A 23956-nucleotide genomic window follows, 5' to 3' on the forward strand; every position below is an offset into this window, starting at 1 on the left:
GCATTAAAAATGATTCTGTCCAGGAAATCACTGTATGGGCTCAGGAACACTTTCACAAATCACTGTTGTGAAAACAGATGACTGCGCCATCCACAAACGCAGGTTAAAGCTCTAGCATGCAAAAAAGAAGCCATATATGAATGAATATAGCCAGACATGCTACTGTCTTTTCTGGCCTAAAGCTCGTTTAAAATAGACTGAAGTGAAGTGGCAAACTGCTCTGTGTTCAGACAAATTGAAATCTGAATTCTTTTGAAAAACATGGATGCCAAATCTTTGAATTAAGGAGCTTGGCTCAAATGCCTGTCTGATGATATAGAGATCCATTGGTGCCTATGGAATTGCCAGCTTGCACATCTGGAAAGGCACCATCAATGATCAAAGGTTTAAAGTTTTATAGCAACATATGCTTCCATCCATACTCAAGGCCTTTTCAGAGAAGACCTTGAGTATTTGGCCATGCTAAACCGCATACTGGCTTCATGTGTTGGTGCTGACCTGACTGACCTGCAGTCCAGACTTTTCACCAATTAAAAGCATTTTATTATGACAAAGACGACTCTGGACTGCCGAGCAGTTAGAATACTATATCAGACAAGAATGGGAACATTTCACTCCCAAAGGTCCAGCAGCTCCTCCCCAGTTCCCCGACGTCTACAGACTGATGGTAAAAGCAGAGGGGATGTTACGCCGTAGTAAACATCGCCCTGTCCCAACTTCTCTGGGGAGTGATGCTGTCGTCAGTTCAAAATGATTTTCTTATAATGGCACATTTTCTCAGTTTAAACATTTGATATGTCTTCTACTTTTTACTGTGAAATATGTTTATGATATTCACAAATCATTTCATTCTGTTTTTATTAACTTTTTGGGAATTTGAGAAGTTTTATATTGTTTTGCAGTTTGTTTCATAAAAATGTTTCACATTCTTCTTGCCACCACACAATGATTACAGCACTGTGCTTCCCCAGATAAAGTATTATTTTCTATTCTTCATTTTATGTTCTGCTTTCATCTCGTTTGCCATCTCTGATTAAATATACTAAAAGCCTGGCATCTGACATTTTATGAATTGTTGTCTTATATTTCATTTATTATATTCCACTGGTTTATCTATTTTATCATGCCCCATCTTTATCTTGACATGCCTGCAAAACATGCTACACAAATCTTATGATGTGTGTTATAGTTCTGCTTTTATAAGCAAGTGAAAGATGTTGATGAAGAGACAAGGATCAGACAGTTTTATTATAGGATGTCATCACTGCTCAGAGCTGAAAATCAATGAGAAGTGACATCCTTTGCCTGAACTGACCTTTTATGTAACCAGCAAGTTTCTATAATTAATGTGTCTGTTTACCATTATTGGGGTGGATTTTTTTGTTTTGTTTAACTGAATTCATTTTGGTTTAATAATTTTGTGTAAGGATAAACATATACAGTGTATTAATAAACACATTGTTAATGTCACACAGTTGCAAATTATAGCTGTTTTTGGCAGCATTGTGAATTTGTAAAATGCATAACCATAAAAAAGATTCAAAATGATATCTTCATATGCATCCATCCATCCATGAGGGTAGGAGTGTAGGCCAACCAGGAAATTGACAGCCTCTCCTTCGTCTTCAGCTTCCTCTTTGCCATCAACACACCGGTACAGCATCCACATCACTCCAGATGCTCCTTAAACTCATTATCTTTTCACCCCAACTCGGAGAGATGCATGTCAGGCATGAACCTCTTATTGTTTTGTAGTCATGACGCTGATTAGCTGAGCTGCATCGGACTCTCAATGGAGTTTTATCTGAAAACATAATTCTCTATTTCTTCCTTCCCTTCTATTTCCCCTTTTATCATTGTTCTCCACTCTCCTTTGCTTTTTTACCAAATTTGACTTGATCGTTTTTTTTGTGCACGAGCAAGTCGGATGGGTTTAGCTCCCTCTCCTTATTAGCCTCAATAATCCAGGATTTAGTCCAGAGCTTCAACATACACTGCAAATTTTTAAACCCAGCAGAGAGAGGCTTTATCCTCTGGTCTCCATGTGCAAAGTACTTTTACCCAGCAATGCCTTACATGGCTGATGGCTTCTATGTAAATGAGTACATCATAGTCTAAATCTAATCACTATGGTAACAGAAAGCCATAACTGTGGTTGGTTTTTGTGCTCAAGAATACTTCTGTGAACAGAAAGTGGTGTTTACTGAAACCTGTGATTAATGAACAATAAGACCCTTAATCTAAATATTTATTGCTTATTCTCCTAGTTTGGTTAAAAACTCTCAGTATTTATACACCATTTGGCATTGAATCATTAGTTAAACTCTGGCTCTTGTCCACGGTGTCTCTTTGTCCTGTCTCCTTCCACTCACCTACAGCCGGCTGTAGCAGATGGCTGTCCCTCTCTGAGCCTGGTTCTGTCAGAGGTTTCTTCCTGTTAAAAGGAAGTTTTTCCTTCCCACTGTTATTCTTTACACTACAGTATAAAGTGCCTTGAGGTGAGTGTTGTTGTGGTTTGGCACTATAAAATTGAATTGAATTGAAACCATCTCCTTTTTCTTTCATTTTTAAAAAATATAGATTAGTTTGACTTTGTTGCTGATAGGTCTAAAGTTAACTCTGTTGTAGATCAAGATTCAGCTGCAGAGTTTGCGCATTTGGAGTTTCTCAAGCTTCTGCACGTTCATGTATTCATGTAGTGAAAAAAAGGCAAACTAATAAACTATGTAAACAAGGACACCAAAAGCTCATAGATGGACAAAGCAGTTTTGTTAGCAAAGTGTAACTACAGGTTATTCAAGCAACTGTTTTTCTGTGTGTGCGTTTATAGTTTAGTTTTTTTGGCCTTTTTCAGCTTTTTATTTGATAGACACAGTGACGAGAGGACAGGAAAGGCATGGCATGCGGTCGCCTGCTCAATGCACTGAGTTAGACTCCCACCCGTACTTTTATAGTTTTATGGGAAAATATTACACCTTTTGAGATTCATTATTTATTAGTGTATAATTTACTGCAAAGAAATAATGCCATTAAACTGTGGTCATTAGTAACACATGAATAAGCCACAATTCTTTGCAGTCCTTTTACACTGTCAGGACAGTTTGCAAAGAGCACAGGAAGATTTTTTGTAGTCTTTCTGTTCTTAACAGAAAGAAAAAGCTAACCATGTGACATTAACTTGTCCTCCATGATGTGATATATGGCAATTCAGGATAACGTGAATAAGGCCCCAGTCACACAGACATTGTCAACAGGAAGAACTGAAGAAGCTTCTCGGATGAGAAGTGAAACATCTTTAAGAAACTGAAGGAAGTCCTGGCGCTTTTCTTTCAAAGCTCCTTAGATCTCTTACTATGTTAAAAAAACAATCACAAACAATAGAAGGAAGAAGGTCTCATCATCAGCACATCAGCTTCAGCTTGCATCTAAAGGTATCTATTAAGATTAGTGCCATACGCTTATGTTTTAAAATGGAACCATCGAGAGATCATGAAGATTCTGGTGCTTTTCTCCAATCCTGTTCAGCTGCACTGAGCTCACTTGCAGGATGTCCATTACCTAGTGACCTTTACTTTAATGGATTTACCATGTTCATATCCTGATGACAAAACCAAGTCAGCTATGCACAGGGACTCTCGTTACACACGATGAACATGGGACATTCACTCACCGAAAAGTTCAAACATTTCCTTTAGTGTGCTTATGTGGGGCATGAGATGAGCATGTGCCCCTCCTCATCTTGCCAATTCTATTTTCTTTCCTTGATCTGTATCCACTTTCTGCACATCTGTACTTTCAGCATCCAAAGATCTCACATTACTTCCTAATTTTCCAATATTTGTAGCGCCATCATTCTTTTTTCCTTCATTTTCAAAATATTACCTTCTCTTTATTTCTTGTAATAATTTCCGCCCAAATATATAAATGCATCAGACACACAGCAATCACATAGTATCCGATGCAATCGGTGTTAATATGTTATTATACTATAATATGGTGAGTATTTTTCTTTGTGTTCCCATTAAAATGATTCAACAGTCATCACATCATTATGTATTTTGTTTAAACTTTGCTAAAACTACAAGACTAAACCTATTAATGGAGTTAGATTTTGATGCTGAGTGTTTGTTTGTTGTCCATTAGTTGTCTGAGCTGACAACTAATGATCCATCATGTTTGGCTGCATGCAGGTAAATAGTCCCAGTGATGAACAAATGAGGAACACCCTGATTGAAATGCAGCCTCAGAACTATCAGCTTATCTGAAGATGACTTAGAGTTTATAATGTATCTGCATTCAGAGTAAATTATTCTCTAAGTGCACTATTAATGCAAGGCTTAAAATGCAGAACAGGATATTGTAGTCTGGATATCTGAAGGCTAAATCCCTGAAACATTCATCTAAAACGTAATTAGTATGGTGGCCGAGAGTTCAAATGCACTGCAACACCAGCAAATAGAAAAAACACACAATGGAATTTGAATAAATCTACATGAAAGCCAGAAGAAAACAGAATCTCACAAAACCCAACAGAAGTGTTCTTGGGTAGACGATGATGGACGAAGGAAGAGCTGCTTAAGTGAAAGAAACCAAAAGATACAAAGGATTCCTTAAGATGTGTTTAAAGAAGAAAACAAATTTGTATTAGCAGGGAGAAAAAAGATGCAGATAATCTGCATTCTAATCGCATGATTCATGTAATACTGTAGTTACATGCTTGCTGTTAGCCATTTACTGTGAGCTTGTCTCTTCTTCAGCTATTCTGTCACAGTCCTGTCTCCCCAAAACAGTTTTTGGTTGGTTTTTGTGGCATTTATTTCATTCCTGTTGTGTATAATCCAACTTTGGTTGGCTTGGCTTGGCTTGGCGTGTGTGTGTGTGTGTGTGTGTGTGTGTGTGTGTGTGTGTGCCTGTGTGACAGATTTTGAAGCAGTTGTAAGTTGCAGTGCATTTGACCTCTCAAACTCACTGTACATGTAGATCATACTGTAGCTGATAAAAATTTAAGGTTGCTATTAGATAAAGTAGAACACTGAGTTGTAAAAAGAATTTTGTTACAAAGTAACTGATTTGTTGAAATGTATTTTTAACTATAACTCAAAATGACATTACTGAAATGAATAAAAAAATGTTATCTATAGAAAGTAGTCGGGAGCCATAATGACCTATAAGAGGCGAAAAGTTGAACAAACCTGTTCAACTGTTCATCCAATGATTTCAGTTGGCCGCAGTTCACCAATAACATAGCTTTGCACCAGGAAAGATGCCTGCTAGCTGCTAAACAATACAGGACTAAAAGAATTTAAAAAAAAAGAAAGAAGCAAATCATGGGTCAACAAGCATTTCATTGGGAGGAAAATCCATTTAACATATTCCTTAAGTGTCACGGATAAAAACAAAAAGTCTGTTTTGGTGTGAAGCTAACGATTTTTCATCAGTTGTGCACAATTAAACATCCAACAGTAACAATCTATTTTCTTCCAGTTATCAAATTTAGGGGTTGTCCCAGGTCACAGTTAGTGTTTGCAGTCATAAAAAACAGACAGACGAAAGTACTTTTTTAAAAAATTAATTATGTTTCATAAACTCCTGATACTTTTAAAACCATATACTCTCAAGTCTCAGAGAGAAGGTCAGCTGCTCCATTTCAGTTTCTCTGAACTGTTTTTATCTGTTGAAAGATTGCTGCAGTTGGCACATTCCCCAAATAAACAACACTAAACTCAGTTAATCAGTTAACCTTTATCAGTGGATGGATTATTGACTTTATCTCTTTTACCAAAACCAATAGGAAGAAAATACAGGACTGTCCAAGAAAAACATGAATGAGGCACATTCTCCAACACCGACTATGTTCAGGTTATTACTTTGTGACAGAGTTTAGACTGTGTTCTAACCAGCAGTGACACTTTGTTAACTGAAACTCTTGCTAAAGACATTTAACAAATATTAACGACCAGCTTGTAGGCAGAAATGATGCTAAGGTGTATTTTTCAGTGGCAGTATATGATGGCATGTTTAAACTAAATGAAGCCATTGAGGACACATGCACATGTGACTGTCTTTCTCCCTCTCTTCCCTCAGCAGCCACTAACGCAATTCAAGGTGACAAGTTCACATCGTCTTCTAAGGAGGCCTTCTCTCCTGACCTACTTTCTCTGGCTGCTACACTGCAGCGCACTTGCAAAAAACACACTCTCACACAAGACCCCAAACGCACAAACTCAAATACACAACATAATTGAATCGCTAATTCTATTTGTATGCACAAAGCTGTATAATAACTAGATTAAATGTAAACAGTGAGGCAGTAACAGACAGGTATGGAGCACTAATGAAAGCACAATTTCATGATCCACTTCTTTCATTTACTACTTTGAAAATTACACGAATATGTAAGACTAAGAAAAGCTATTGAGGAATTTAGCCACTATGTTTTCACTGTGTGTGTAAAATAATAAATAAATCACAACTGCTATTCTTCAAAATGTGGTATGCCAATTTTAATTTGAAAATGTTTTGTCCCAAAAGAAAAAATCCACAGAAGACATGAGTTAAAAAAAGAAAGAAAGAAAATGCAGAAAACAGTGCAACTCAACTGAAAGATCCAAAATGTGAAAACAGAGTTGGCTGAAGCTATAGCTCATTACGCCTACTCTGTGCAAAACCCTTTCAATTTGCCAAAAAGCATGGATACACACATTGTAAAGTCACAGACAAGCTCACAGCTTCCTGTACAGTCCAGTGGAATAAAAGGGAAACATCTTTATAGCAAGTGTGCATAACCTAAGAATGAAAAGTACTGTAGTGTAACACAGCACACACAAAGCATATAACACATCTAACATCCCTGAAAAACAAGCTGCAATGACAGCTACAGATTCTAACTTTGCTTGTGGGTGGAACTAAATAACTGGAGATGTGATTTGCACAAAAGCATTAATCTGACCCAAACAAACCAGAGGGGTAAATGCATGTTTCTTTCCAAAACATCCCACCCCCGTCAGCGTTTCTGTGCTCCAGCGGGGAAATGCCTGCACACATCGGGGGGTCAGTGCCTGAGGGACAGTCGGGGTTTGCCGGTTGGCAGCGGCAGCAGAGACGCAGCACTGCCAGTCTGCAGCCTACAGGCTGAACCAGGCTAAACCCTGCTGGCAGAGGGATGTGTATTGAAAAGCACTGACCTGGAATCAGGAATGTTAGACTAACACTGCTAAATGATTCATTGGCAACAATGTCGATTAGACCAACACCTTCATCTTTATTTGATATCAAGGCCAAGGAGAGCGAACAGGAAGAGGGGGAGGTGGGGAATGAATGAAGCGAGATCACGGAGGAGAGGGGGAGAGAAGGAAGGAAAGACAATCAACTGTTCCAGAGTATATCTCAGGAGCTGAACAGTGGGGGAAATGTGGGAGCAGAAAGTCAATGATGCAGTCAGCATGAGTGAAACGCAGCTTATGCAGACCTTATTACCAGGCTGTGGAATAAAAATGAAGCTTTTCAAAAGACACTGCGTGCACTGGTCATGCTTGAGGATAGCACTGTGACCACTTTGCTTTTTACAAACTAAAGTTAAGTCAGGCTTTTATGTTCATTTTGTTTGATAATATGAAAGTGTTGCATACCCCAAATAAAATCACAAGTGCTGTAGGAGTCATGCTAAGATGCAACCACAGTAATTAAAAATGCATTCAGATGCAGTGCAGGAAAAAGTCAGACAAAAGAAAAACAAAAGAGACTCGAGGAAAACCGTACACATATTCTAAGTTAACCAACCATAAATAGCCAATGAATAGTCGGCAGCTGAATATTTTGATTGCAGGTTAAAACATTAAATTCACAAAGTGATATCTTCAGGTTGTTAGATTATCCATAGCCTGATGATGCGATAGATGTGAGTTAACTGAAATCATTTGGAGTCATCTTCTCAGGGCCATGAATAAGGAATAAAACAAAAATAAATAAATAATGACAGCCTGCAAAGTCAAGCCGTGCACACTGTGTGGTGCAGATCTATGTGGGCTTCACTGCAAGTCTGTCGAAATGAAAACATCTTACACAGTTTTCATCAAGTTTGTCATTTTTATTTCTACAAAAATTTCTGCCTTCACTAACTTCCTCAGGGTTTGAATTTCTACCACTGATTACATTGTTTTGGATGGACTAAGCACATTCTATTAGCTTTGAAAGATGGACGAATGTTTGCTCATGGTAACTCACTTTTAGATTGTACTCTGCGGGAAATAAGTATCTGATAATAATCATTTGCACATTTACCAGCCTGTCTTAAGTTTGCCGATAAAGATCTAAATGATTCAGAGAAGATTTGGGAGAAAGTGCTGTGGTCAGATGAAACCAAAATAAAGCTCTTTGGCATCAACTTGACCCACCATGTTATGAGTAAGAGAAATGCTGAGTATGATCCAAAGAACACCATCCTCACAGTCAAGCACTGTGGTGGAAACATTATGCATTTCAGCTGTTTTCTGCTAAGGTTACAGGACGACTTCACCGCATTGAGGGGCCAATGGACAGGACCATGTTCTGTAAAGTCTTGGACAAGAGCTTCCTTCCCTCACTCATAACACTGAAGATGAGTTGTGAAGGGGTTTTCCAGCATGACAATGACCTAAAACATACTGCCAAACAAAGTAGGCGACAACAAAGGCAACAAAGGAGCGGCTATAGAAGAATCACATTAAGGTCATGATGTTGGGTAACCAGTTTCCAGACCTCAGTCCCATCAAAAATCTGTGGAGGAAGCTGCAGCTTTTTAGTTGCCAAGCAGCAAAAAAAGCGAGTTTCTGTGAAGAGTGGGCCAAAATCCCTCCTGACATATACATATACTGGTGTTGCAGTATTGCTAGTGTCATTAACGATACTAATATTTTAACCTATAAAGGCAGCTTACGTAGGCGAGAGCAGTGTGTCATGGTTTATGAATGGATCATCAATTTGCACCACTAATCCCTGCAAGTTTTACTTTCCGCAGTACTTAGTTAACACACAACAAAACAAAAATCATCTAAATCAGTTTGGGTCAACTGCTGTTGTTTAAATGTGCTATAGACTATTGAAAAAAATTGATATGACAGTCAACGGAAACAGTGCCAACCATTCAATCCTCTGTGACACAGTTCCTTGTCTGTATCTCTGGATGTCTGTGATTTTAGTTTTAGGCCTCAACAGAGCATAAAGATGAAAAACGAGTAATAAAAAATGGATCGTGTAGAGAAATCATTGTTTTGTTTTATGAAACCCTTATAAAGACATGCACTCCCAGTCCATCTAATGGGGCTTCATGAAGTCCTTTAGAGGTGGTGATTGCAAAGTGGAACCACTGGTGTGGGTCGCAGCTGAAAACGAGCTCAGCCAGCTGTGAGAAACCTGGCAGCTACGAAAACCAGCTGGCAACACAATAACTGCATCCAAACATACACAAACAATTGCTGACAAAACGGCATGTTTGCATCCTTTCCCTCAGTCTATTGTGTGGTTGTCATGTATTTACCCAGTGTGCTGTAGGCTATGTGTCACTGCATGCTGGAGTTGTGTGTGGACAGAAAGTGTGTGTGCTCTGCCGAGTAAGACAAAGAGGGTGGCGGGGGGTGTGGGGACAAGAGGGTGAAGGAAAGGTCAGACAAGGAGGAATAAGTAGAAACTGTCTCCTTTCCTCTCTATCAGTCTCCAGGGAGATTTCAGCACCTCACTGTCTGATTTTCTCCCCCGCTGTCATTCTGTCTCTGAGGCTATGTCCACGCTAATGTGGATAAATTTAAAATTGCATATTTTTCTTCATGTTGGGCTTTCATCCACACTAACGGGAGCTAAAAGCGCTACTCGCAGTGGAAGCGTCGAACAAAAAAAACAGGTCTCACGCCGCGATATGAACAAACTCTCATGTTTGGCCCACACCATTCACGGGCATGGCTACAAACGTCTGTGGAACAACAACATAATATAGCAACATGAAAAATGTATTCAGAGTGAGCTCAACACAGATTTTGGGCAGAAAAATTGTAAAAGATTTCAAAGGAAAGACACTTAAATGTTAATCTCTACCTGAAAAACATGGGGGATATCCTGAACAAACAGGTCTTCAGGTAATCTAAGGAGGGGAAAAAAGTTAAATAAATAAAGACGTCAGCTGAGATAGACACAAGAACTCAAACCACAAAGTCTTTAGAGTTCAACCTTGTGTATTTTTCCCCCTTTCCATCAACATCATCTCAGAAGTTGTGGTCTGTAGCACCTAAAGCCGCGCCACACTCCTGCAGTATTCTAAGTCATAATTATATCTCTGGGGAGCATAGTGCAACAGTGGTTTGCACTGTTGCCTCCCAGTAAGAAGATTCTGAGTTTGAATCCACCATTTGGTCAGAGCCTTAACGGTCATTCACAACGTTTCATTTTTCTATCTAATGTCGTGTAGGTCTCCCTGACTCCACCAACCAAGGTCCAACCCATCAGGTCATGGACGTCCCTGGTAACAGGATGTTGGTTGCTTGGATGAGCTTGCAGCACAGCTCATGGATACTCAAAGGACGGGGATCTTGGAAGTTCTTTATTTTAATTCTATTGTCTCAGAGTAGGACACTGTTGCCTTTTCCTAGTTTAGAAAGATACTAGATGTCAGACTTACATTCATAAGGACCCTTTTCCAGATGAACATTGCACTGTTACAAGATGATCGGTGTTATTTGCGTCACTTGTCGGTGTTTGATCGATGTCCAAAAGCCTCAGGTTGTCTAATGCCATCAAAGTTCACAAGAAGTAAACACAGAAAACTATCCCATCGCTGCCTTCCATCCTTTGTGACGCAGATAAAATATAATTGCAACTATAATTGGAACATCTCTGCACTGAGCCACTCCTAATCAGCATCAGCAGTATTTCTCTGTACCACACACGCATTCTGCACTTTTAGCTGGGCTGATCCGAGCACCACACGAATACGGTGCTGCACACGCTGCAGACCCCACTGAGAACACCCTGAACTTCAACACATGACAGAGCTAATTACAGGAGATTTGATTTGAAGCGGTGGAGCCACAGACTGAACAAACAAGCAGGTCTGCTCAGCTCATATCTGCTGATAATACAGCGGGATCCGCTGAGCTGCTCATATTACCTCAGGAGGCACACACGCGTGTTTGGACACACGTTCACACATCTACACAGAGTGGCAGTTTCAAGAGGTTGAATGGGAAAAACAGCAAAACATGGCAGCATATAGCAAAACCAGTTGTGGAAATGTTGTGTTAAAGGTAAAGAAAAACAGAAAGATATGATTTAAAAATTTTGTATTTTATTCAGAATACAACAAACACAACTTATTTTTAAACTGAGAAAATGTGCCATTTTAAGGAAGATGAGAGCTCAGTTTTGAATTTTAACAACAGCCTGTAAACATCCGGGAACTAAGGAGGAAACCAGCTGTTGGGCTTGTGGGAGAGAAATGTTGTCCCGTGCTAGTCTGATATAGGATTCTTGGCAGTCCTGGATCTTCTTTGTCATATTTACCATTTCATGATGCTCCAAATGTTTTCAGGATGAAAGGGTCTGGACTGCAGGTTGGCCAGTTCAGCACCCATCTACTACAAACCCATGCTGTTTAACATATGTCTTGCTGAAATATGTAAAGCCTTCCCTGAACAAGTTGTCATCAGGATGGGAGCATATGTTAGGATAAAAACCTGTATATACCATGCAGTATTGATGGTGCGTTTCTAGATGTGCAAACTACCAGTTCCATGGGCTCAAATGGAGCCTCACACCATCAGAGAGCTGAAAACAAGGTGAACGGTCGCTCTGCTCTTTAGATCAGCCGACAGTGTTTCTGGATTATGTTCTTTGCATGATGGAGCTTTAAGCTGCGTTTGTGGTTGGCACGGTGATTTGTGTTCACAGAGAAGTGTTCCTGAGCTCATGCAGTGATTACCATCACCTGTAAATGACGGACATCCATAACTGAATTTTAGAGATTTCTCCAGATTCTCCAGAAGTCTTCACACTTTTACACTGAAGAGCATTATTCTGATATTCTTCCATAAGTTGTGCATGTAGCTTTTTGCAGAGTGGTGAAACCCATTCCCATCTTTACTTCTGAGAATGTAAGCCTCTCTAAGATGTTTTGACCTGTTGCTAATTTAACTAATTGGTTTCAAAATGTACCTCCAGCTGTTTCTTTGCAGTACCACTTACTTTTCCAACCTTTTGTTGCACCTGTGCCAGCTTTTTAGACACATGTCGCTGCAATCCAATTATTAAAAATAAATAATAAGCTAAGATTTTTCATGAAATGTTAACATTTTCTCAGTTGAAATAATTGATATGTTTTCTGTATTCTATTATACAAGTTTACTGTAAGAGATTAGCCGTGTGTGTGTGTGTGTGTGTGTGTCACTCACAATTTACTTGGAAAATGCTAGATGGTAGACACTGAGCAGTAGTGACACTTGAAAAACTGTGATGTAAACCAGAAACGGAGAACATTCACCTTTAAAGTAAGAGTTGTCCCAACAACTTTCAAAAGGCACAACTTCTGAAACGTGTCAGCGATCAGGGGAATATTCATTTTTCACTAACGACTGGTGGTTGCCAGGCAGCTGCTAACTGGTCTCTAGTTCTGTGTGACTGGGGCCTTAGTGCGCTCCTTTCAAGGTGAAGAGAGGAAGTGGCTCCTCTCTGAGCTAATCACCCTCTACATCACTTGGGTGAGTCCATGTACCCTTCACAGGAATGTGGACCAAGCTTTCACTTCAAATATGGGCTCATGACCTTGTACTCCAAAAGCACCTCCCACAGAACCCGTAAGTATAATTTTACTTCATTGATGTCAGTATTGCTATTTAATGTCCACTGTCCTGCTGCTGTGTCAGAGCTGTGTTTTCTTACTGCTAAGACTAAGTTTGTACTTCCTAGTGAAAGTTTTAAAGCCTGCTCTGAGCTGAGCTTTTAACTTTAACAACAGATGGTGAGCATAAAAGGTACACGGATTGATTCAAATATCGATAGTATGGATACGATAACGGCGGTATTGATATCAGCTCGATACTAGCACGATTGTTTTTACCCTCTAAGTTCAGTTTGTAGACCACTGCACTGTGTTAAATTACATATTTTCTTATTTTATTGTTTTGCAAATGAAAAATATCCCTCAAACACTTGCAAAAAGGGTTGTTTGAAATATGTCTGAGCATTTTTGTGTTGAGTGTCATGTTTATTTTATTTATAGCCTATAGCACAATAAAACCTGACCCAAAGCACGTTTACAGTCCAGGTCTCATAGAGACGTGAGATGCTGTAACTTTTCAATCAAATTTTTACTTCCCACAATAATTAGTTAAGAAAATAAAAAACAGTTTTCAGCTATTCATTTATTTTGATACTAAGTTTTTTTTTGGAAAACAAAGAAACAAAGTATCGATCCGATACCAGTGCCAGCGTGGGTATTGGATTGTATCGGTATTGGTATCAATATTACTTGGTATCGGTATTGGTATCGGATCAATACCATAATATGCAAAATGGCACAACACTAATCCACATTATATGATATAGATATTACCAAAAATACCATATTGGTTACCATGTAACCATTATTATTATTCAGTGTTTTTTATTGGTAAATTTGGTTTTAAACAATCGACACAATCGACAGACGGGAAAATGCAGCTGCCTGATCCTACATCTGATCCAAAACACTGATGGATTTGCCACATACTGCAGTAAATCTGACGTTACTGTTGTCCCAGCACCATGTTACTGAGGAGGTGAATAACAGCAGATCATGTTGTGGGAATATGAGTCCAAACAAGAAGCTGATAAAAACTGTTTGCTGGAAAGGTTGACTGTCCCCTTGGGTGTAACTTATATGCACACACACGTCGCTTTTCCGACAGGTTTGTGAGAGAGATTTGTCAGTTTTGCTGGGTTCGCACCTCCGATCAACACGACAAATTTTTGTGATGAAAGTGACTCTGACTCCCGACACCCACCTCCTCCTTTTCCTCACTTCCTCCTCTTCTTCACTGCATCCCACACTTTATTCGTCTCTTTCCCTTTTTCCTCTTCACCACCCTCTATTTTTTTTTAACTCCCAACCTCCTGCTTTTGCTCCACTGTCTCCTTATCGCTGCTTTTTTCAGTTCATCATTTTCTTGGCATCTTCCCTCTTCAAAAAACTAGTCATCACCCTCTTTCTTTCTTAACCTTCAGCTTCCTCCTCACGTCCTGATCTTCCTCACCTTGTCTTATTTTTTCATCCTACTTTTTTTCACTCCTGGCTCCTCTGCTCTTCACTCTCCTAAACCCCTTCCCCTCCCCGACCTAGTTGTTTCTTTCCACTACTCCCCTCCCTCTATTCTTCCTACTCCTATTCCTCATGTCCTCCATCTTCTCTTATTCTTAACTCTGTCTCACATTTTCTCTTCACTTTCATTGTTCCAACACCTCTACTTCCTCACTGTTGTCCTATATGTGTTTTTCCCACCTTACCCATCACGTCTTCATCTTTTGTGTAAAGGAGCTTTTGGACGAGAGGAGCCTCTTAGAACTTTTGGAGGAAGTCCACTCCACTTTTGTTCGTCTGCACATCACAGTATCTTTCAAAGTTCTTAGAGTCTAGTTTTGGGGGACTTTGTTAGCACATACCTAATGTTAATAATCTATCCTCCAGCACAGGGGTAACCTTTGAGTGACACAAGTATACACCAATGTGTCATTTGTAGACATATGTGCTGACTGATGCAGCACCGAAAATAAATAAATAAACACGTAAACAGATGTATTTTGACATGAGTAAACAACCACAGATATATTCAGATAGATGCTGCATTCCAACTTTTGAGACATGTCTTTTCCTGCCATCTTGCTCTTGAGGTACGACTAGAGTTGGGACCTGTTCCTCTATGAAATGTCAAACTTTTGCGCTGTTTTTTGAAGTTCCAACTAAGTAAAAGCCTCAAATAAGCAACAACGAATAACGTTCCACAGATAATAAATCATTTTACGGCATTTTACTCTTAAAAACTGCATAATATTATAATAACTGGTTGTTTATGAATTATTTAATCAATATTTAGACAACTTTACCAATACCACAGCTCATCATCTGTATATTAACAGGATGTGGGCTTCTTTTTACTGTGGATGTGGTCTCATATACACAATACGGGGTTGGAAATCCCTTTACCCTCAGAGCTGCACGGATTCTTTGTGGCACAGATTCAACAAGGTGCTGCAAACATTCCTTAGATATTTTTGGTCCATATCAAGACGATAGCATCACACAGTTGCTGCAGATGTGACAGCTGCACAACCATGATTCGAATATCTTGGTCCACAGCATCCCAAAGGTGCTCTACTGGAAGGAAATCTAGGAACAGCTGAACAGGTGCACCTAACAAAGTGACGGGTGAGAGCACACACACACACACACACACACACACAGAGGTTTACTATAATACTTACCAGTCTGCAGTGTTGCTCTGTGTTTAGTTACTTAGTACAGAAATCAAGAGCAGAAACTGAGACGGTACACCAACATTTAAACCCCAGTAAGTGCAGTTCCTCATTTGTAAAAACAAACCAACAAACAAAAATAAAGTTAAATTCTGGGATTTATGATGCGTTCTAATTGTATATACTGTAGACCCCAGCCTCTATAGATATTAAGGAGCCTAGTTTGTCTTGAGGATATACAATTAGACCACTCTGTCCTGTACACATAAACACATGTTATGCTGCTGTGCTCATTTTTTTCAGTCTGATACTGATTCCTCTGTGTAATTTCTGACTTGCACTCAAACCAAAGACTTGCAATATGTATATTTATTCTTAATACCTTGTACACAAAATAGCCCTCACATTTTTATCCAAAGTAATAATTGTACACAGGCTCTAATAGATCTTGTGAAAATCATAAGCAGAAAGTCATTTTTATACATAATTCTTCATTTATCTTTCATACCTGGATCTTATCTAAGAACATAATATATAATATAAAAATATAATATGTTTAATGTAGTCTTATAGCTCTGATTATTTTTATTTTATTTATTATATTTATTTATTACTGACATGTCAATCCGGTATATGTACTGTATATATAACAGAATTGACAATAAAGTTGGCTTTGGCCAATTTGGTGATGTGCGTCACTGCAATGAACGGCAGCAACAGCTTTAACCACCAGAGAAGTCCAGGCTTTATGAAACTTTTACCTCAATACAACATTTAGTCTCATTAAGTGTGCCTGTGCAATAGCACACTTCTTATTATTCATTTCTGTTTCCCCACATCCTTTTCTTAAACTGATCCTTATATTTTTTAAGTTCCTGCCCCCCCAAACATCTCCATCTACCTCCTCGGTCCTCCACCCTATGTCCTTTCCTTATCGGTACTTCTATTTCGCCCCGTATTCTTTTTCAAAACGCAAAGCTGAAACTCTCGTACAAGCCAACACAAAGTTACATAATGCATGAACTAAGCTGCTCTTCCTCCTCGTCTTCCTCCTTCACACCTAATCAAACACAAAACGGAAACTGTCGAACAAGCAACATTGTTAGCTTTCAAAGTTGTACGCTCGTTTGGTTACATATTACATGAAAGCGCCTCCTCCCAAAATGTTTGAATATGGAAACAACAGCTTTGTGTTGTCTTTGGAGTAATGAGCTCCCCGTGTGCCACCGCCACATCTGGGCCATTAATAAAGAATGGGGGAGAAGGAGGTGGAGGAGGTTGGGAGAGGAAGGAGGGTGGAAAAATAGAGGACACATGAAACACAAAGCAATAGAGCCGACAGCGATGCCACGCTTTGAAGCATCTCCCACTGGGTGTGTGTATGAGTCTCCTGGTGTGCCAGTGTGTCGATAAGCTAAGGGAGAGCAGACACACACACAAGTACACACACACACGTAGACACACAAAAATGCAGAGTAAACAACAGTTTGTCACTGTCAGCTGCAAAATTCACAGAGGCAACTGGCTCCTTGCAAGTAAGAGTTCCCAAAAAAGATCACACACAAACACACACGCATATAAATGTTGCCATTTTGAAGGATTCGTGACTGGTTTGAACTTGGGTTATTTTTCGTAACCTTTTCAAAGTAACACTTATTTTCTTTTCAGAAAACTGCTTGTTTGGCGTCTTCTCCATGCAGCCAAAATGGTTTGTCCAAACAGTTGTTAAATCCGGCGCCAGATTGATCAACGGCTTGTCGACATCAGCCAGCAGTGGCCTGAGAGTTTCCAACTAGAGCTGACTTTAGCCCAAATTAGTGCAAGTGTGTATCTCGCAGGCCAGTTTGGCAGTCGTTTGACAGCCATATCACACACCCCACGCTACACCCACAGTGGACTCTGATCTGCTTCTGCCTTCAGCCCATCCTTGGGTCTTAGTTCTATTTGATTGAGACTTTTTGACTGAAAGAAACAAGCACAAATGATTTATCAGTCTTTATTCAGAGATCAAGTAAAATCATGCTGTAGTTCAGCCTTTTTCCTGGTTTCAGGTCAGTTTTACAATTGATTTTAGAGTTTTTTCCTAACTACTCTTGGTTTAGCTCAAAGGTGTATTACTGACCTGCTGCTGCCCCAGGTGAATAGGCAGTCCTGTGACGCTGCTTTAATACTCGAGTGAATAGGCTTTCACGGTCAGGGTGCCCTAACCAAGTAGCTCTGGCTGAAGAATATATGTTTACATTGTTCTCAAACGCTATCTCTTGTTGAGCGAGTCCACTTGAGTTTCCTTCTTAAGAGAATAATGTCGTTCTTTAACTCGCCTGGCAAGTGTGTTAAACAGTGAACTTTTATCAGCTTTGAGTAGATACGGAGTCTCTGCAGCACACAATGTGGGCATTCCACAATTAAAGTTGGAATTTCACAGCTGTTGGACACGGATGAATGAAATCACTTATGTAGCCTCCAACCCTTACCCTCGCCCAACCACATCTAACAGCTGTGGAATACCCACTTTGGCCAAGAGATGCCTGCTAGTATTCTACTGAGAGTTCAGCTGCGGTCAAATGGTCAAAATGGTCAAAATGGTCTTATCATTTTTCCTCAGCAGTCATGAAAAACAATCACGTGCAAGTAAAGGTGTGAAGGGAAATTTAAGAGAATCTGAACTTAAACTTAGCAACATAATTACACAGTGCAGCAGTGGCTGCTGCTGACTTTGTTCTTCAAGGGGGGGGGCATAAGCCAGTGTACTCCCAGCGCTCGTCCCAAGACTGAATTAATGTGGAGGTCTACATCAGGAAGGGCATCCAGCTTAAAATAGCTTCCAATGGAAACATGCAGAACATCAAGAATTACATTTCCATAACAAATTGGTTTAGGGCCGGGTTAGCAATGGCGCCAGCTGAAACTATGCTGCTCTCTTGACCAAAGACAAAGGAAGAAGAGCGAGGGAAGTCGTGTTTGGAAGCAGCAAAGGTGAAGGAATGCTGAACAAAGGATGCTGAAGATGGAGCTGCCAGGCAGGAGTAAAAGACCACAGAGAAGATTTATAGATGCAGTGAAGATGGGCGTGTGGAGGATTGGTGTGACAAAAATTACGGTGATGATGGGTGAGATTTTTTTTTTTTTTTTTCCACAACACTTAAATTCAGTTTTACTTACAAAGTGCCAAAGAGTTTCCCCAAATCTTTGTTAGTTTTTTCCTGGTACTCCAGCTTCCTTCCACAGTCCAAAGACATGCAGGTACATGAAAGTACCTGTTTTTAGTTTGAAATACAAGACAGCTGACAATGAATGAATGATGGCTATTGATTGGATCTGTTCATCATTCCAACTAGCACACCATGAAATCAAAGTTTGTTTGTTTGTTTAGCTATTTCTACTTACAGAAGATCAACTGAAACTACTTTATTTTTTAATGCAGTTTGACCGTTCTTTGAGAATCTCCAGGCAAGTGCACTGTTTCTGGAAGAACTCAACTCAGCTTACACTGAAGCATCAGTACCAGCTCACTTAGCTTGGCAGAGCCGCACTTGTCCAGGCCTATTCTGTCAATATCCTTCAGCTCAACCTTTCACTGTGAGACAGCAGGTCTGTGTGTGTGTGTGTGTGTGTGTGTGTGTGTGTGTAGGTCCTTCCCAGCATGTACAGTGTCCAATTAAAGCCCAGAACCCAATTTACATTCTGCTGCTGCCTTGGCCAGGTGGCTGAGGGGAACAGAGCGAGGGAGAGAAGGGCTGAGAGGGAGATAAAGTTCTCCCCTCTAATTAAAAGTGAAACATGGTTTCAGTCTGAAGGTGCAGGCCACTATTTCTCCAAGGCTTTATCTAGGTCAGCATGGTTGTAAAGTGGCATTCAGCAATACAACTAATGAGCATGTAAGGGAGTATTTGATCTCCGTTTTAAATTAAAGGTTTCTTGATGAGTATAGTGCTCATCAGTAGTCAGAGCCAAAACTCTAGTTTAGGCACAAGCATGACTTCCATAACTTCAGATCCATACAGCCATTAGTTCTGCATTTGACAGAATAGCTTCTTTACAAAAGCAGTGAATCCAGCCTGTTCTCATTTCCAGGTTACACAAGGTGTCCTTTGGCTCCGGAGCTGTGACGCTGCTTTGTGACAGCACCTAGGCAAGGATCACTACCAACTTATCGCCCACTGTATGAGCACTGTGTATCATATTTACTGTATATGTACTGTACCCTGAAGCATCAGCATTGTGCAAGGGGTATTACAACCCAAACAGTAGACTGTTCTTACATTTAAGTGAAAAACATCTAATCAGCGAGATCAAAGCGGATTAAAAGAAAACCAATCAGCGACTAAAAACAAAGGACAACAAAGTGGAAAACATAAAGCTTCCAAACAACACATGCATCATGTTCTTGGCATTCAAATATTGTTGAGGGCAGGGCGCGAAGGCACTGACACGAAAGGACAGCTCGTGCATATTTTCTTCAAGCCAACAGCTTCTCACATGGCGCCACTATATGACACCCTGAAAGAAAGTGTCATATGTGATGGTGAAGCTTTTTTCTGGCAGGAAACAAAGAAGCAGCTGATATTGCATGTTGGTTAAACACATGCCAAGAAGCCAACAGAAGTGTGAGCCACTGGATTGCTGACTATATTTTCTTTGCTGTTTGTCAGGAACTGAGATTTACTTTGTATGGGTTGAACTTGTCTGTTGACATCATGGTTTATTTTATTCTGTTGTCTTCCTGTGGGAAAGGTAATTATTCCTGGCTAGAACTTGCCCCAGTACTTTTGTCCATATACTCTAGTGTAATGACACTGTCATAAACTATTTGGTCCCATACCAACAAATAAACATTAAAGTGTTACAGCGATACTTGCTGTTCTTACTCCTCAGCTTTGTCTTTAGAAGGAATAGCCCCATCTTGGCCAGATTGATACTTGGTATTTGTGACGTGAACCAACAAACATGGCAGGTTTTGGCTGTACTTCATCCACAAACACAATTTAGCCACGGCTACCTTGTGCAAAAATCCTTGGATTGAGAGCTGTGGTTTGACCTCAGATGACCATAAATAAACCTCCTCTGTCTGACACCAGCCAGGTTCACAAGTATAAAAAATACCATTAGAAACAAACCATTTAGAGCAGGTTGAAGACTTAGCTTTTAGTTTACATGGCTAAACATGATGAGCATACATCATTGCCACAATATAACAATAAATAAGCAAAACAGACCAAAGATATATATGTGTAATTTTGACCTGATGCTGGCTCTAAATAAGGATCACTATTCATCTTCCACATCAGCCCGTTCTCGTAACATCCTGACGATTTGTCACGTCCCTGCTTTCCTGAGGAACGCGAAAGGCGACCTTCGGCGTTGTTATGGCACGCGTCGGGTTATGGGTGAAATACAGTGGAATGACGGTACCACGGTAAAACACGTGTCCTAACTCTAACCTTATCCCTAATCTTAACCAGCACTTTAATGACGTTAAATAGTGCTTTCCAAAGCAATTTGAGGAAGCGTAACATGTTGACGATTTGTCACCTAGTGTAAAATGTTACGCCTTGAGAGTGAGAATGTGTTGTCGACATTCAGCAGAAGTTTAATGTTAGAAATGAGGGATCAGAAAAATGACCAAAGCTGACTCATCCTCTTAGAACTGTCTGTCTTAATGTCCATGCAGTGTACAGTCCACTAGTAGAGTAGAGTATGTAGAGATACTATACAAACTGGGGCTGAACACCAAAATGTGTGAAATCTGTCTTGGAGACCAAACCAAAGAAAGCCAGGTTTGCGTTGATGACAGAAAGTCATCACTGATGGCCATTGAAAATATTTCATTCTGAACGGCTGATTCTTTATTTCAAAACTTGCCTCGTAATCTTAGATCCAACTTTTCCATTGTTTATGATTTAAAAAACCATATAAGAGAGGTATAAACCAAACATTTCTTCAACCTCTACATGGTTACTTACAAACTAATTGTACAACCTGCAACCGGATGCTATTGCTTAAATAATGAAAACGTATTTAATGTTTACTTCAGATATATGAAGAGAATCACGTTTGTCTGACGATCCGCGTCAGTCTGAAACAAAAACATCACTTCCTTCAGTACTGTTGCAACATTTGAGAGCATGGCAGGATTCTTCTGGCTGTGTACCTTCCCTTTAAATGATCACACAGCGGTGATTAAACTTTTCCATGTCTGTCAAGTTGCGTGGCGTGAATCAACACGCAGCGCGGTCTCCCATCAGAAAGCCTGCTGTTAGCGAACGTTGTGTTTTGAGGCTGACTTCCTGTGTCATCACTGTTTTAACATAATGAACAAATATCTGTCAGGAGCTCAGCTGGCTTTCAACCTGTGATCAAGTCTGTTTAGCTCTGTGTGTGTGTGCGTGTCTAAGCTGCAATGCAGTCTATTTAAAAAGCCACTGTGCTGTATTATTTATCAGCCTGGGGAGAGGTGCTGTTCACGTCTCATCTCTCACTCCTCATGTGTTCTGATTGTCTCTGCTAATTCCTGTTTGTTTGGGCAGGTGACATGCAAATTCGCTTGCTGATTTGCATGTTCGCTAAAAAAAAAGGCGGGGGGAGGTGAATAAAATTCATTATGTGTCAGCTGTGGTAATGCAGGTTGCATATCCTCTTTTGCTGATGCTCTTTGTTTTAACATATCTTACATTGTCTTGGCAGTGGTCCATAACAAATTGCAGCAACAGCCAGGTCTTCCACTGGAATTTCAGCTAATCACACGTAATCAATGCTAAGCATAATTTCAGCCTCGCTCTTTGTCTTCCACAATATGAGCTGATATGTGATTGTTTCGCACTGATTGTGAGGATATTTAGCATATCTTAAGACACCCATTATTTCCAGTCAGGGATATGTGTGTTACGGAGAGTAGGCTAATTCTGATTTGATTAAAAATACGCCAATTAACTGTTTCTGTCTCGGAGAAAAAGCAAACACACAGCCAAGAGCACGGATCGATTTGAGGCTCATCTATAAAATAGTGTAACAGGCAACAATACGGCGCCAGTTATGAGAAGCTTAGTGCAAAGGATATCTCTCCCGACTGTACTTTAACGCCACGTGATGTGAGCAAGTGTGAAAGGAAGTAAGGCTGATATTTATAAAGGTAAAGGACAACAGAAGGAGTAGCTTCTGCCACTCCGACTGACCGTTTATTGTGAGACTTGCTGCTTTCACAGCCTGACAGTTAAAAGATACAAAGAGGCTAAACAGTGGGAGGAAAAACAGGGACTTTTTCAGGAGGACAAATCAGAGGGAAGTCACTGAGTATATTGAACCTGCCAGAGCATTTCTTAGCAGCTGAATTGTCCTTGATGCCCTCGGGATGTTGCAGCTCTTAAGCTGCCTATAAAACCGACAGGTATTCTAACCCGACTGTCCTGCCTGCTGTGCACCTTCTCAACCCGACCGTCCTTTTAGATTATGTGTCTTTTTAGTTTTTTACAGGTTACTTAAATTTACTTACTTGTAAATGTATTTATCAGTGTATCACCAGAACATGTGCTTCTTTCTAATCCACACCCTCATCAGCCACTTTGCTAGTTAGGGGTTGGACCACATTTTGCCTTCAGAACAATCTTGATTGTTTGTGGCACAGGTTCAACAAGGTGCTGGAAACATTCCTCGGAGATTATGTTTGATTGATTGATTATTATTGTGCGATCTACTGTACAATATAAAGCGCCTTGAGGCGACTTTTGTTGTGATTTGGCGCTATATAAATAAATATATATATAAATAAAATTGAATTGAATTGAATTGAACTGAATTGAATGTTCCATAGTTGCTGCAGGTTTATCAGCTGCACATCCACGATGTGAATCTTCTTGAACATTGTCATGTTCAAGAAATCAGAGATGATAATGAGCTTTGTCACATGGCGTGTTACCCTGCTGGAAGCAGCCATTAGACGATCCAGTAAGTACACTGTGGTCATAAAGGGATGGACATGGTCAGCAACAATACTCAGACAGGCTGCTCAGCTGGTACTAATGGGGCCAGCATGTGCCAAGGAAATAGCCCCCACACTATTACCCCACCAGCAGCAGCCTGAAGCACTCATATGAAGAATAATGAAGCCATTTTATGTTGTGCACATCAAATCGTGACCTTACCATCTGAACGTCAAAGCAGATCTTAAAGTAATTTTGGTGAGGCTGTGTGAACTGTAGCCTCAGTTTCCTGCGACAGGAATGGCAGTGATGTGGTCTTCTGCTGGTGTAGCCCATCTACTTCAATGTTTGACATGTTGTGCATTCAAAAATGCTCTTCTGTGTACTTTGGTTGGAACTAGGGGTTATTTTAGTTACTGTTGCCTTCTTACTGGCTCAAAGCAAATACACAAAAGCTTATTTTCTCTTTTTCACTCCATGCACTGTAAACTCTGTAAATACTCAGACAAGCCCGTCTGATACCAACAACCATGCAAAGTCACTTAAATGTTTTGAGCATGTCTCCATGCCTA

At 40.0% G+C, this 23956-nt stretch overlaps 1 long non-coding RNA gene across 1 annotated transcript; it reads left to right on the plus strand.

Moving 5' to 3' along the window:
* The first annotated feature begins 12654 nt into the window (after nt 1-12654).
* Nucleotides 12655-20303, plus strand: LOC106099008 (uncharacterized). The gene is made up of 4 exons (XR_001225320.3): nt 12655-12815; nt 15353-15421; nt 18400-18578; nt 19543-20303. It is a non-coding gene; the product is annotated as an uncharacterized LOC106099008 (long non-coding RNA).
* The last annotated feature ends 3653 nt before the right edge of the window (nt 20304-23956 follow it).

Source organism: Oreochromis niloticus, linkage group LG16, assembly GCF_001858045.2.
Source record: "Oreochromis niloticus isolate F11D_XX linkage group LG16, O_niloticus_UMD_NMBU, whole genome shotgun sequence".
NCBI classification, from domain to species: domain Eukaryota; kingdom Metazoa; phylum Chordata; class Actinopteri; order Cichliformes; family Cichlidae; genus Oreochromis; species Oreochromis niloticus.